This window comes from Typopeltis vanoorti, chromosome 1, assembly GCF_054136105.1.
Source record: "Typopeltis vanoorti isolate ZY-2024b chromosome 1, IOZ_Tvanoo_1.0, whole genome shotgun sequence".
NCBI lineage: Eukaryota > Metazoa > Arthropoda > Arachnida > Uropygi > Thelyphonidae > Typopeltis > Typopeltis vanoorti.
In genome coordinates this window covers 149028657-149043111 of record NC_143549.1, presented here as the reverse complement: position 1 = coordinate 149043111, position 14455 = coordinate 149028657, and the positions used below count along the sequence as shown (strand labels likewise).

The following is a 14455-nucleotide window of genomic DNA, read 5'->3' as shown; positions in this document are numbered from 1 at the left end:
CCTTTGAAAAGATGGGAAGAGACTGTAACCACTCACCAGGCCTATTACTGAAAAGAAAGAAGATTCTCCTATCCACAAATTTCCTCTGAATTAGTGTATTACTTGTCAGCACTCTAATATTGTCATATCTAATATTTCTTTCTTCTAAGGCACTTCTGATTGAATCAATCTGCCTAGATCTTGATCTTTTGCTGAGCCTTTTTGCCTGCCATCTTGGCATCAAATCTTTCCTCTCACATTCTGTTTAAGTAGTCATACCACAACATTAGCTTCATCTTCATTTTTAATATGATTCTGCCACCTGATGCCATCTACTCACTCTCCTAATTTTTCTCAGAACATTCATATCTGTGGTCTCCAGTATTGATCAAGTGCTTTATCTCTAACCCAACTCTCACATCCATAACTTAAAACTGATTTGAACACTGTCCTGTATACTGCTAGTTTCTCGCTTATTCCATATAAATTTATTCAGCTGGCTACCCACCTTATGAGCTTTGCTTATTATGTTGTCTATTTCCAGATTTAACTTGTCATCTTCACTAAAAACTGTGCCTAAGCAGCTAAAATATTTTACTTGTTCTAGGCTCTTCATTCAGGATGCAGTCAATATTTTCAACGTTTCTGCCTATTTTCATTGTCTTTGTCTTTTTATTGCTGATTTTTACCAAATTTATCACAGCAGTTATTCAATTTGGTCAGGGAATCCTGCAAACTTGTCCTGGATTTATTTAAAAGTCTGCATAAAGTAAAGAACTGAGATTAACATCTCCAATGAATAAGTTGAATCTTCTTCTTGTGCCTTATCCCATCTATTTGGGGTTGGCCTTGCAAGTCCTCTTTTCCATTCTTTCCTATCTTGTGCCATTTCTTCAGTTGCTTCACACTCTTCCATGTCTTGGTCTACCTTTTCCCCTCTTCCCATCCACATTCATAGTCCTATTTACACTTTCAGATACTGAGCCCCATTCAACATGTCCAAACCATCTTAAGCTGTTTTTCCCTATTTTTTCAACTATTGGTACCACTCCCAAACTACCTCTGATGAACTGATTTCTAATTTTATCCTTTCTCATTATTCCACACATCCACCCTAACACTCTCATCTCCACCACATTCATCCTTTGCTCATGTATTTTCTTTAGAGTTGAATAAGAGTGAATATAAAATTAATGAAAATATAAAAATATCCTTAACCCACCAATGGTATTAATGAACTAGAGATCTGTATCCTTTTGTGAGTGGGAGTCAGATAAAAACTGTTGTCATTTTCTGAAGTGCCAAACATTTCATTTTTGAGGCCAGGCAGAAACCTTAAGAGCAAAAACTCTCATTCAGTACTAAAGAAATCCAATTTCAGAGATATCTCTTAAGATTTCTGCCTGGTCTCTGAAGACAACTAACCAGTTCAAAACAGCTGTCAGGCCAGTGAAACCTTTATCAAACACACTAATAAAAGTCGAATATATGGAGGCAACATCATGTTCTTTTAAGCAGTGCAAGTTAAGGCAGCTTCAATGCTGAGGATTGTATTTTCATAAGCTCTCTGGTCAGATTTGCAAATCATTCATAGTTTCTACACATTTGGCTTTGAAATAATGTTGAATCTATAATATCCACTATTTCTATGTAATTTATGTTGCCAAAATGAAGTCATATGGTTGTTTCTTTATTAATTAGTTTTATGCACCAACCTAGAGTTCACTTATGAAAAATATACTTCTCTGACATTGGAATTTCTTTAGTAGTGAATGAGAGTTTATGCTCTCTTTAAGTTTCTGCCTGAGGAGTGCTCTTGAGCTTCCTGGGATTGGTGTTTTATGGGGTGGTCTCTATCGGGGCTGCATCAGTGAATGCTTTTCCCTGGGATACGAGTGGTGATACTAAGCAGAACCATCACTGAGTAGTGAGCTAAATTATCCCTCAGGATCACTCGTACAGTTTAGAGTGATGGGATCGCCTAATTTTTGTGGTCTCTGAAAAGAATCAACCATGGATTTCCATGCAAGGTGATTGGCATCAAGGCATGCGAATCCATATAGATAAGTACTTTCCTTCTATTTGCATTTACTAACATATTGTTTAACTTTAATACTAACCTAAACTTGTTAGTTTTGATTGTGCAGTTTTAACCATTAGTATTTTCCCCCATATTTGCTAGCAGTTTCATGATTATTATGATTATATATATATATATATATATATATATATATATTTTTTTTTTTTTTTTTTTTGTAAATAAGCTCACTCATCCCAAGGAAGCAAACTATTGGTTTCGAAAATGAGGGAGAATGTGAACCTAGGAAGGTGGCTGAAGTACTTATGGACAAAGTACACTACATCGATAGGATTTATGGTTTTACCTCTTTAAGGGAGGTAGATTCCAAGTCGTAACTGGCAATACTGAAACTAGAAATGAGCTATTAGAGGATTTATATTTTAAGAACCAATTAATTATGCCCTTCTTTATCAGAAGTTTGATACGTACCATAAAGATTGAAAGATGGTGTTAACTTCTGCAGAATTACAGGAAGAAAGTAAGTACAGACAAGTCATAATCAGCATTTTCTACAGCTAATTTTGGAGAAAGCAACTGAGCCGACCAAGACCCAAATAGAACAAGTTAACAGAAGTTAAAATCCACTGGAGTTTACAGTTGACATCATTGTTAAGCACTCTAAGTACGGTATGATTAAAGAGATATAAAGAGGAAGCTTGGAAGTTTTAAAGTGGAAATCAGGAGAGATGACTATTCTCATGGATGTGAAAACACCTATTCCTAATCTGATTAGCACAGAGTTAAGCTGAACTATCCTGGGGCAAAGAGGCAGTGTTAATCTTGTTAGTCAAGTAACACGTTGGTTAAGTGATTTGACAATGCTCTGACACTGGATTTCTTTAGTATTGAAACTGTTTTAATTGCAACAGTGTGGGGCATATCACCAGCCAGTGTACCATGCCCTGCAAAAAATACCAAAGTACATTGCATAAAGTAAACAACTGACCACATAGAACTGCAGCCAAAAGAATTGGTGGTACTATCCATTAGGGACTTTGGCTTCTAAACAATCAGTTAACAGTACTAGGAAAATTCTCAAAAACAGGGAAAAATAGAGGCTACAGCATTTAATGAGGCAGATAAAGTAAACAAGGTTTACCTAATCTGACTCATTGGAGAATGAGATGGAGTATGAAAGCTGCATAATTAAGAGGAGCAAGTACTGACAATGACCAAAAAAAAAAAAAAATTAAGGCAAGAAATCAACAAAAAAATAAGAAACAGTCAACAACTACTGGCATAGGTATCTTAATATTTCCACCACTGAAATTTTTGCCAAAATATGGGAATCACAAAAAGAACAGCAGTTACAGACAAGCCATCAACGTTTTCTACAGATAATCATGTAGAAAACTGAGCCAACTAAGATCTCAAAAAATGCAGGGCAACCAGAAGATCCTAACAAGGTTCAAATGGGGTGAGTTGTGTGATAACATCCATATGCTAACCGCCACCAATTCAGCATTCAATTAGAGAGCATTGATACATAGTTATGTGTTATGGAACAGTTTATTATATTAGAGGCAATACAAATACTTGCAAACATCGGAACCATTTTCACAGAACAATTATGAGCGCAACCTTTTCCATCACCTCACTTAACACTTCAGGCTTTGTTTTGCAAAGCAAACAAGCAAGAAGAAATATGGAAACTTATGTTGTTATATAATATTAAGGTGCTGTTTTGACAAGAAACACTTTTCATATCACAGCTATATACAAAACATTTCAAGCTGTCACCAGCTGTTATCATTCTGGGTTTTGAGGGTTGTAGTAGTAGAGTTGGAATATTAATATGAACACTGATTATTGGTTCATTCTTCAATATACAGTGAGATATTAATGGAAGGATATCAGCTATTGATTGGAGTTTAGATAGACTTACTGACATAGATCTAGAGAAGAAGAAACTTTCAAGTGAGGATGCCAGCAGCCTTTACAAAAAAACACTCTGGACTGCTACAGAGAAGAAAACCAAGGAAATCAAGCAGTAAGGTAATACAGTAAACAACACTCAGAGAATTCAGATAATGACCACTACAAACAAGCCTTCTCAGATAAGCAAGCAGCAGTCTTTCTAGATATGTGGCACATACCAAATTTGCCATCTGATGTTCAAGTGATCCACAACAACAGGTAAAATCAAACTAGTGCAGGCCAGAAAAGTTCCAGGGCCAGGTAGCCTGGGAATAGAATTTTATAAAGCAACACAGAACACCATCTTACTCATACTAATCACTCTTTAATAACTTACTACAGACTGGGGGATAGACTTCACCAAGAGTTTCACAATATCCCCAAGAAAGACAGAGTTAATAGAATTATAGGCAAGTGGCAATGCTGCACTTAACAGACTACAAGTTATTCGAAAAGAATAATTTACAACCAAATGGAGGTCAATTTCTCAAGTATTTTTATTAGCATACAAGCCTATGATATCCCAGGCTGGAAGATGAGACTCAACCTCTTCCTGCTACAAGATATTATACAGCTTTCCAAGAATAAACAATACCCCTTGGCAGTACTCAGTATATACTTAGAAAAAGCATTTAACTGAAACCATCATGAATTTCTCTTTCACATTTTATATCTAGCAGAGTTTGGTAAAAGTTTATGTGCCAGGCAATCAGAAGAATTTACACTGAAGACAAAACCAGTCTGATAGTAAATGGCTGCATATCAGATCCTATCCCCCCCCCTTTGCAAAGGAGTACATCAGGATTATACTTTGAGTCCACTGCGTTCTGGTATTAAAATTGTTTCTGCAATGGACAAAAAACACCATCATGATAAGAGGAATACCACTACCTTCAACATCCCCCCCCACACACACACACCAAATGAGTGCAAATCCATTGCCTATGCAGATGATTCAATCTGTACTTTCAGAGATTATAGTTCTACCACCACGTTCTTTAACATCCTCCATCAGTTCAGAGAAAGTTGCAGACTTGAGGCCAATCCTAACAAAACCAAGTTATTAATCATTGGAGAATGGATAACTGCCAACTTACCACTCCTGGAAGCTCCAACACTGACAGTAGGAGACTTGACCAGCAAGAATAAAGTTATTTTACATGAATGCAACATTGGTCTTCTCTCCTTTTCAGCAAGAGTCATATCATCAAAACTGTGGTCATCCCTGCACTACTACACATCATTCATCTTACAGATATCACAGAAGCTGATCTGTATAAACCCTTACTTCAATTCTTTTGAAATCACCTCAAGCAAGAGGTGGGCTTCAACATCATCTTCCTCACTCACAAGATGGATTTGAGTTTCCAGTGCTCAGATATTGCTTTTTTACTTACACCATTAGAATCGTTAAGAAAATTCTTATCTTCAGTCATCTTAGCAACCATCTAATCAAGTACTTTCTAGAATATTCCCTAGCTCACTTTGGTATAAGTAACCACAAAGAAGCCCATACAGAAGTTATCCCCAAATACTATCAAACTACATGCCATATCATTAGACAAACATCAGCCAAAGGAATAAATATGTTATCTCTAAAATCCAAACAGTTGCACTTAAAAATCTTCCAATTTCATAACCACCTAGCACCAAACTTGAATATGGATATAGGAATTTTTTCAAGTAGCCTCTACAAACTTTGCTACTACTACCCTTCCAGGCAACACTTGTCCTGGAGGGTAGCACACAGAAATTTTCCAGTGAAGCAGATAAAATACAGTAAATTACAGACTGATTGCCCAACATGCTCCATATGTGGACATTTTTAAAACAGTTAATCACTGCTTTTATTATTGTCCTCTAATAAGACATACTTGGTTTCATATTAGTATGGTCCTGTCTGTTCCCATGTTGACAGTAGGAGAAGTTGTATTTCTGCAGTTTCCTCAACCAATCACTAGCAAAATCATCATCTTTCTAATTACAGAATTCAAGTACCATTTATGGGAGAATCCAAAAAACAAGAGGCAAAAAACCCAGAAAGCAAGTTATACTCTACAATAGTCAGAGCTTTCCACAGCTCTATCTCAAAATTTCTGCTTTTAAAAGTCTGTTTTGGGGAACTCTTGGTTCATAATGGAGGGTGACTGGTAATTAGTTTACGGAATTAACAACGCATATAAAGTATATTAATTGAAGGTAACTTTAATGAATAACTTCTATATTTCGGCAATGTGACATTGCCGAAATATAGAAGTTATTCATTAAAGTTACCTTTAATTAATATACTTTATATGCGTTGTTAATTCCGTAAACTAATTACCAGTTATGTCTAACCAACGTATAAGTCTTACTACTAGAATCATAATGGAGGGTGGTTGAGCAGTGGAATGCATTGCCTGATAGAGTGGTGAGGGCGAGAACGGTCAATGAGTTTAAGGAATGGTATGATAGACTTTGTGTTTCTTAGGGGGAACCTCCCCTCGATGAGTCTTGACAGACTTTATGTTCTTAGGAAGGACCTCCCACGATGAGTCTTTTGATTCCATGGAGGCCTGAATAATAATAATAATAATGTTTTGGTGCACAACACCAATACTATGCAATCTAAGAAATGACAGAATTCAAATTTTTCTGATGCTTTCATTTGTTTACCCTTAGCAACTTCAGAACCAACAGGTAATCTACATAATGAAGGCCAAGACAAGGTGGGTTAGCCTCAATGAGGGGGGATTCCCCAGGCATAGACTTCACCTACTCTCTTCCCCTCTTTCTTTCAGGTTTTCAGGACAGCACTTCAAACTATGGTAATTCAGATATCTAAAGGTTGGAGTGAACCTATGACTGATACTTTGGAACTGAGGTCTCGGTCTAGATCTATGATGTTCTTTTGAACAAACTGTATTGCCTGATCTGAAGATAACCAGTTTGAAACAGCTGTCAGGCTTTTATTAGCCTGACAGCTGTTTATTATATTAATAAACAGCTGTTTATATTATGTCAAAATATAATAAAAGGTGAATATACAGATGCTTGGGCAGCAGCCATGTTCATTAAAATCAGTGGTTCTCAAACTTTTTCAGACTTCGGCACGCTTTGCTATTCTTTGCTGGACTTTCATATAATTAAGCCTATAGTATTTTACAGTTTACACAACATTGACTACAGTACAGTCCTCGGTACTTTATGACGTAATCATTGTCATATTGCTGGTGATCGATTGGTGGTACTTGAGTTCAGCATTTGCAACAAAATATAGCAATCTCTGTGTTGTTTTTGATCACTTCTTAAATATTGCAACTGAATTTTTATATTGGCTTTATTAGTTGACCAGATATTTGTAAAATATATAAGAATTGTCTACAAGTTTCACCAGCATTACTGCCTGGCTTCTTCAGGACATGTGTAATGGTACATGGAACTAACGTTTGCTAGTAAAAATGAAAAATGAAGTAACACAATCAAATGTATGAATGATACACCATGTCCCATGCTTATGATGTTACGCACAGTTTTTATTTATTTGACTGTGTTACTCCATTCTTTTTTACTAGTAAACGTTAGATCCATGTACCATTACACATGTCCTGAAGAAGCCAGACAGCAATGCTGGTGAACTTGTAGAGAATTCTTATATATTTTACAAATATCTGGTCAACTAATAAAGCCAATATAAAAATTCAGTTGCAAAATATAGCAACGTTACATAAATATTTCGATGTTAGGTTGGCGAAAGTTTTCATACAAATATAATCGTGAATATAGAAGATGCCCTATCTACACTACTACATTCTTCGACAGCCTACTTGTGTGAACAGGGATTTTCTGCATTGACCAACATTAAAAGTAAGAAATGGGAGCGAGTTCTTTCTCTTGATCAAGAATTACAGGTGTGTTTGTCTGCGATTCGATCCCGTATTAAGAAATTGTGCAAAAGTAAACAAGTCCATGTTTCTCATTAAATTATAAAAATGATGCATTATTATTACGTGACACCTCCAAGGAGTCAAAAGGCTCATCGAGGGAGCTCACCAACTCTCTGTCTCCATCAACTCATTAATTTTAATCATTCCGGTTTGTATTACTTACAATTCACGACAAAGCATGAAAAAGAATGTCTCGAATATAAATACCGATATTAGCATGTCATGCAATTTGTTACCTTTCAGTTACCTAAAATTAGGGCTCGTTTCAGGTTTCTGAATTAATCCATTTCGAAAATCGGACTCCTTCCCTTCCAACGGCTGGTTCTTTAACATGGTAGCCTATGGGAGACCGCAGCGTTTTGAAAAAGGGACATTTTTTTTCAATTGATACCAAAAAAAATGTCTTTCTGGTAAGCTCCTCCTTAACAATTTATATGTCTCATTCATATCATCCCTTTTCTGTCTATTTATCATACCCTGAAAATTACATTCTCTCGACCTATCATCATCATAATCAGGATTCCATAAACGTGTTTGTTATCCATCTCTGAACATTTTCCAGAGCTTGCTTCTCTCTTAGAAATCCAGGCAACCAAAGCCTTATACAGTGGAATGGCCACATCTGTATATTTACGTCAGTGGTCTTAGTATGGTGGCATTTCTTTGCTATTTTTATCGCTTTTGAAACATATCCCTTCAACTTCAATTCACTATCCATTCTGCAATACACTGCCTCCAATGTGATACAGTGCTAATTTTCCGAGTTCCAAAGTGCAAAATCTTGCATTAATTTGTTGCTTCTCAAATAACCAGTCTATTCAAATTCCTCTGAAGCACCAGTACATCATCATCATTCCTAATAGTTTTGCCTAACTTTGTATCATCTGTTTACAACTGAATATCTGTTTGCAAACCACTCACAATATCATTAATAAAGAAATTAAAGCAAATTAAAGAAAATTCCACTGGTAACTGTACTTTTCCTCAGTGATGCAGTTTCTCTATGCACAACCCTTTATCTATTACAGAGCCAGTTTCTTATTCAATTTAACCAATCGATTATCTAAATCCATTTGCCATAACTTATACATCAATTTATGTGGCCTATTATTGCATATGAATCACTTCCAATCACAACTGTAGTAACTTATAAAACGTAACTTACTGAAACAAGACCTTCCTTTAATAAACTCAAGTTGACTCGACATGTATAGATTCTTTTCCATATCTATCTAATCCTTTATATGGAAAATATGACTTCAGCTCCTAGCAATAAACCTCAACAAAGGTTGAAATTCTTGCTATAAATTTCTTAAGGAAGGGTGCTGTGCATCATGGGTTGCTTGGACAATTTGATGTACAGTCATCTGTCTCAATATACCGGTAGCCTAGTCATGAAGATACCTTAGGTGCAAACTTTATTCACTCATGCTTGGGTAAAGGATTAAAATGAAAATATAATTTCTCATCTAGTGTGATTTTGGAATGATTATTGTTTTTCAGCATGACTTAATGAAAGACATTAAACAGTGAAATGTAAGGCTAGCTGATTATGTTCTTATGTAAAACGAAACTTTTACAAATTTTTTTTATTTAGTTAGCGAAGTCAACGCGATAACGCGTGATCGGCCGTTTGGTGAGAATTCGCATCGCGCGATATCGCGTGATCGGCAATGAACGTGTTAAAGGAGTTTCTCAAAGGGTTTGCCGCGAAATTGTGTTACTGTGCCTCGAGAAAAAAAAAAAAAAAGTATTTTGATTAACACTGGAAAATAAGAGGAAATATAAAACATGTATTAAATATTTTCAACAGCATTATTTATTAATACTAGAGGAACAAGTGAATTGGGTATCAATTGAAAAAAAAAAAACGCTGCGGTCTCCCATAGGCTACCATGTTAAAGAACCGGCCGTTGGAAGGGAAGGAGTCCGATTTTCCAAATGGATTAATTCCCAAACCTGAAACGAGCCCTAATTTTAGTAAGTTGCGCTATTCTCACTGAAAGGTAACAAATTGCATGACATGCTAATATCGGAATTTAGATTCGAGACATTCTTTTTCACGCTTTGTCATATCTTAAGAGATAGACACTGAGAATTATTTGGTATAAACATAACACATTTCATCTTTATTATCATTCCATTGTTATTTCTAATGTCATACTCGCGTTAGAGTTTCCTTATAAATTTAATGACACTGAATACAACTCGTTTATCACTTTTAATGATAAACGAGTTGTATTAATCATCGTCCTCAAAATTGAAATGAACACACAACTTACTAATTTCCTGTAGCTCAAATGCATTTCCAAAAATCTAAGAAGCTATCAAAGCAACGAAATATTAAATCAGTTATTTGAATATGAAAAACCAGATTTCACACAAAACCACCATAAATCAGTTTTATCACAACAGCGCCATGCTACGCTTCAAATGAAAACAATGATAGATATTATTAATTTAAATAAAAACGTGATAAAAAGAGCAGTTTCTTTCAACCAACGTTCATTGAGTATTTTATTTTCTTGGGATTTATAATCTCATCTACGCTGACAGTTTGTAGAATGGATTTTATCATGTTCATTGATGCAGGGAAAATATTTCAGTAGTGGGACAGTGGTGGAAGAACAAGAGGTTATTCCTGTAAATTAAGTAAGAGTATGGTAAACAAGGATGTGAAGCATAGATTTTTCGTTTGGAGAGTGATAAATGAATAAAATGCGTTGCCTGACTCAGTAGTGAATGCTTCATCTGTCAATGAGTTCAAGAAGAAGTATGATAGATATTGTGTGGATAGTTTAGGTCTCCCACGATGAGTCACTGACTCCATGAAGATGCCCATATTATAAGCCTCGTCTTCTCCCTATGCGGGAACAAAACGACGTTAGCTGGTTTCTGTAGACACCTGGAAACTAAAGATGATAATGATGCTTTTTTGGGGGGGAGGGGGTTCACCTTAGCTTAGGATTGAAGGAGTTTTGGTAAAGTAGTTTGATATTGAACCTCTTCAAAATTCTTGCAGTTAAAGTGAGAGGGAACTGATGTAAGATAAGGAGATGTAAGCTCTTGGGTTAGTGGAAACCTCATTAGTATGTTGAACAACGGTGGTATAGTAGTTTCATAATACTTTTTGAAGAGTAACCATTATTTATGGTTACTCTTCAAAAAGTTATGGTTACTCTTCAAAACTTTTGAAGAGTAACCATTAAAAGGTTCTTTTAAGATGTTTCAGTTCATTTTTGGGCTCTTCTTCATCTAATAATAATAATACCGAACTGGTACGATGAGCGAGAGTGGAAATGAGGCCTAATTTTTGTGGTGGATAGTGGTGAGAGAACGCATGCAGTATCTATCTGTATGTGTATGTTTTCTAATTGAGATTTTTAAAGTATCAGACATCCTGGTAAGTTTGACTTCTAAAAAGGTCACAGAATGATTTATTTCAAGTTCGGCATTATTGATTTCGGGATGAAAATTGTTTAACCGATTTAGAAAAACTTGAAAGTTGTCTGTGCCACGCTCCCAAACCAGAAAAACATCGTCTACATACCGGATCCAAAGTTTAGGTTTCAGCGTAACAGAAGAAATGGCTTTTTCTTCGAAATCTTCGAGAAAAATATTTGCTAGAACCGGAGACAGTGGCCTACCCATGGCCAATCCGCTATTTGGTTTGAAAATATTTTTATTTTTATTACTATATTTTTATTATATATATATATATGTGTGTGTGTGTGTGTGTGTGTAAAGAGCATATGTAGCTCAGTAGAAATGGCGCTTCACCGCACGAAGAAAGGATTTGGTGGTTCAAATCTACCGGAAACTCGGGTTTTTCGTCCCGTAAACTCAAGAAAATCGACCGTTGAACCCACACTATTTCTAGACATTAAAAATATTGTGTTAGGGTTAGGGACCACGAGATGGCGGCACTAGCTTGCCGTCGAATCACCGATGAATCAGTGATATATATATATATATATATATATATATAGAGAGAGAGAGAGAGAGAGAGAGAGAGAGAAAGAGAGAGAGAGAAAGTTTTTTACCTATACATTAAAGATACGAAGCAATTTTATAAACTTGATTTTAATCCTTTTTGCTAAGTAAGGAAACAAGCAGGTAAGTCAAGTTTGCACCTGAATATTTTCAGGTCTGAAGGAACTCGTGGTAAACGTGGAGTAAGCTCTGATCTATTTCCTTAGTATCTCCCACAATGCAAATCACATCTCCTTGCAGACATGTATGACGATATGCATTAAGGAAGGGCCACTACCCGGACCAGTTTCGGGTGAGAAAGTAAAGATGCCATCATCGGCCTATTGAAATAAATTGGGGTCAGAGTACCCCAAAGAGAAGAAAAAGAAGGGCAAGGAAGTGACAGAGAGGATGAGCTGGAATGCTTTGGAGCAGCAAACAGAAATTGATGTGTTATTTCTGTTAGTGCACAGGACTGAATGTTGAATCTGATGTCACCCAAAGCTTCTCTCTAGAAGTAGAAACCTCTGCAATGAGCTATAAAACGTGTAGAGGACGACTTGAGAGAGTTCCAACAGACTGGGAGGGTTAGCACAGTTAGTATATTTCTTTCTTACCTTACAGATGTGGTATTTGATCTCATTAATGATGAATACCAGTAACTTCTGGTTGTTGGTAGTTGGGGAGCGAACTGCGGGTGGATGACTTGTTCCTGCAGTAGGAGGGAGGACGCGAAGCACGTCGCTTAGCCTCCTCTAGATGATGTTGGACAGAGGACACCAGTAGAAGGCGTGCGCTGTGGTGTCCAGAGTCTGACAGAAGCCACAGAAAGAGCTCCTGGTGTTGTGGAACCTCCAGCTGTTGAAGTTTACTGTAAGATGGCCATAGGCTATCCTCCAAGCCAAGTCCTTTCTCGACTAGTAGCCTCGATGTTTGGAGAGGTGGCCAAAGAGGATGTTGTTGTCAATTCCTAGGTCCGGAACGTCAGCACGGAGAATATTGCAGAAGTGTTCGTATCAGGTCTTGCTGTTTCAGATCCCGGTGGTGTTAATACCCAATGAGTGGAGTTGTTGTAATAGCTGGCAAAGTATATTGTAGTCTTCCAGGACAATATCTGCCTTAGGACCGTGGTGGACTGTTATTCCAAAAAGGTGAAGCTTGAAACCTAAGAAATACCGCTTAGGATAGCTGCAAGGATGCTTGGTTTGCCGAGATGGAAGGCGGTATTACCTAGCTATCTGATGTTAAGGACAGGACGGCTGAAGCACCCAGCTTCTTTGGCAGTTGAATGATCTTAATGTCAAATTCTTGGCGGCGATTGTTCCAGAAGAACTTCTGGAGTTTCCATATCTGTTTCGTGTGTGTGTGTGTGTGTGTGTGTGTGTGTGTGTGTGTGTGTGTGTGTGTGTGTGTGTGTGTGTGTGTGTGTGTGTGTGTGTGTGTGTGTGTGTGTGTGTGTGTGTGTGTGTGTGTGTGTGTGTGTGTGTGTGTGTGTGTGTGTGTGTGTGTGTGTGTGTGTGTGTGTGTGTGTGTGTGTGTGTGTGTGTGTGTTCATGGGACTGATTTTCCTGTTTCCCGAAGGAAAAGCACGGCCATCTGAGTATTAGCCCTGCTAACTTACATCCAGTTGAAAAGGACTGACGGAAGCTCCATTATTATTATTATTATTATTATTATTATTATTAGATAGGGCTAAGAAAAGGTCTCGTCTACTCCCTATACGGGAACAAAAAGGCGTTAGCTGATTATTCTTTATTTATTTTATTATTACTAGTAGTCATAATTCTACTAGTACTCAGATTTTTATCAGATTCGGTATTTGAGACTTTTACAAAAATATTATCGAACCGTTCCAGTTTTCAGTTCATCTATATTCGGGGATACAAAGAAACAAAGTGTCGAAATTATGTATTATAATAACTCTCTGACTTAGCGGAATTCGCAGTTTTTGGTACAAGGGCCTGTCGGCGCGATTCAGTTTTAGTTCTAAATGGATCACTTTTATCATAACATTTTGTTGGAAGTATTTTTCACTCGGTTAGACAATAATAAATTTAGTCTAATGCAAAAAAAATCTCCCATAATGCAAAGCACATCTCCTCGCGGACATGAGTTGCGTCAGTCCTTAAGATACTTCAGGCGCAAACTTTGTTTGCTTACACTTGGATAAAAGATTAAACTAAATTTATCATAACATTTACGTAAAGAAGTTTCAAAATGATATTAGCAATTCCGCTCTGGCTGAATGAAATTTTCTGGTTCGATGATTTGTCGTTCGGTGATTTATTAATTCGATGAATTGCCTTTTAGACGAATTGCATTCGATGACTTGTTTATTCGACGAATTAATTTTTCGATGAATTGCATTTGATAAACTGTTTTTCGACGAATTTTCATGGAATTTTCAAAGGCATTTGATTCACCACACGAAAGACTGTTGCATAAACTGGAGAATATAGTATTGGAATATAAACTCTTGATTTGGACAAGGGGATGGTTGACAGACAGACATCAAAAGTAGTTTCCAGTGGATGTGAATCTGTCAGATTTAAGGTGACCAGTGGTGTACTTCAGGGTTTCG

General features: G+C 36.7%; 1 protein-coding gene across 1 annotated transcript in view; it reads right to left on the bottom strand.

The window, feature by feature from the left end:
- The window catches only part of LOC150110531 (uncharacterized), a 247977-nt gene extending 237663 nt beyond the window's left edge, over positions 1 to 10314 (bottom strand). The window contains exon 1 of the mRNA XM_090394585.1: positions 10185 to 10314. The gene's annotated coding sequence lies outside the window, so the exon portion shown is untranslated. The remainder of the gene's footprint in view (positions 1 to 10184) is intronic.
- Between the last annotated feature and the right edge of the window lie 4141 nt (positions 10315 to 14455).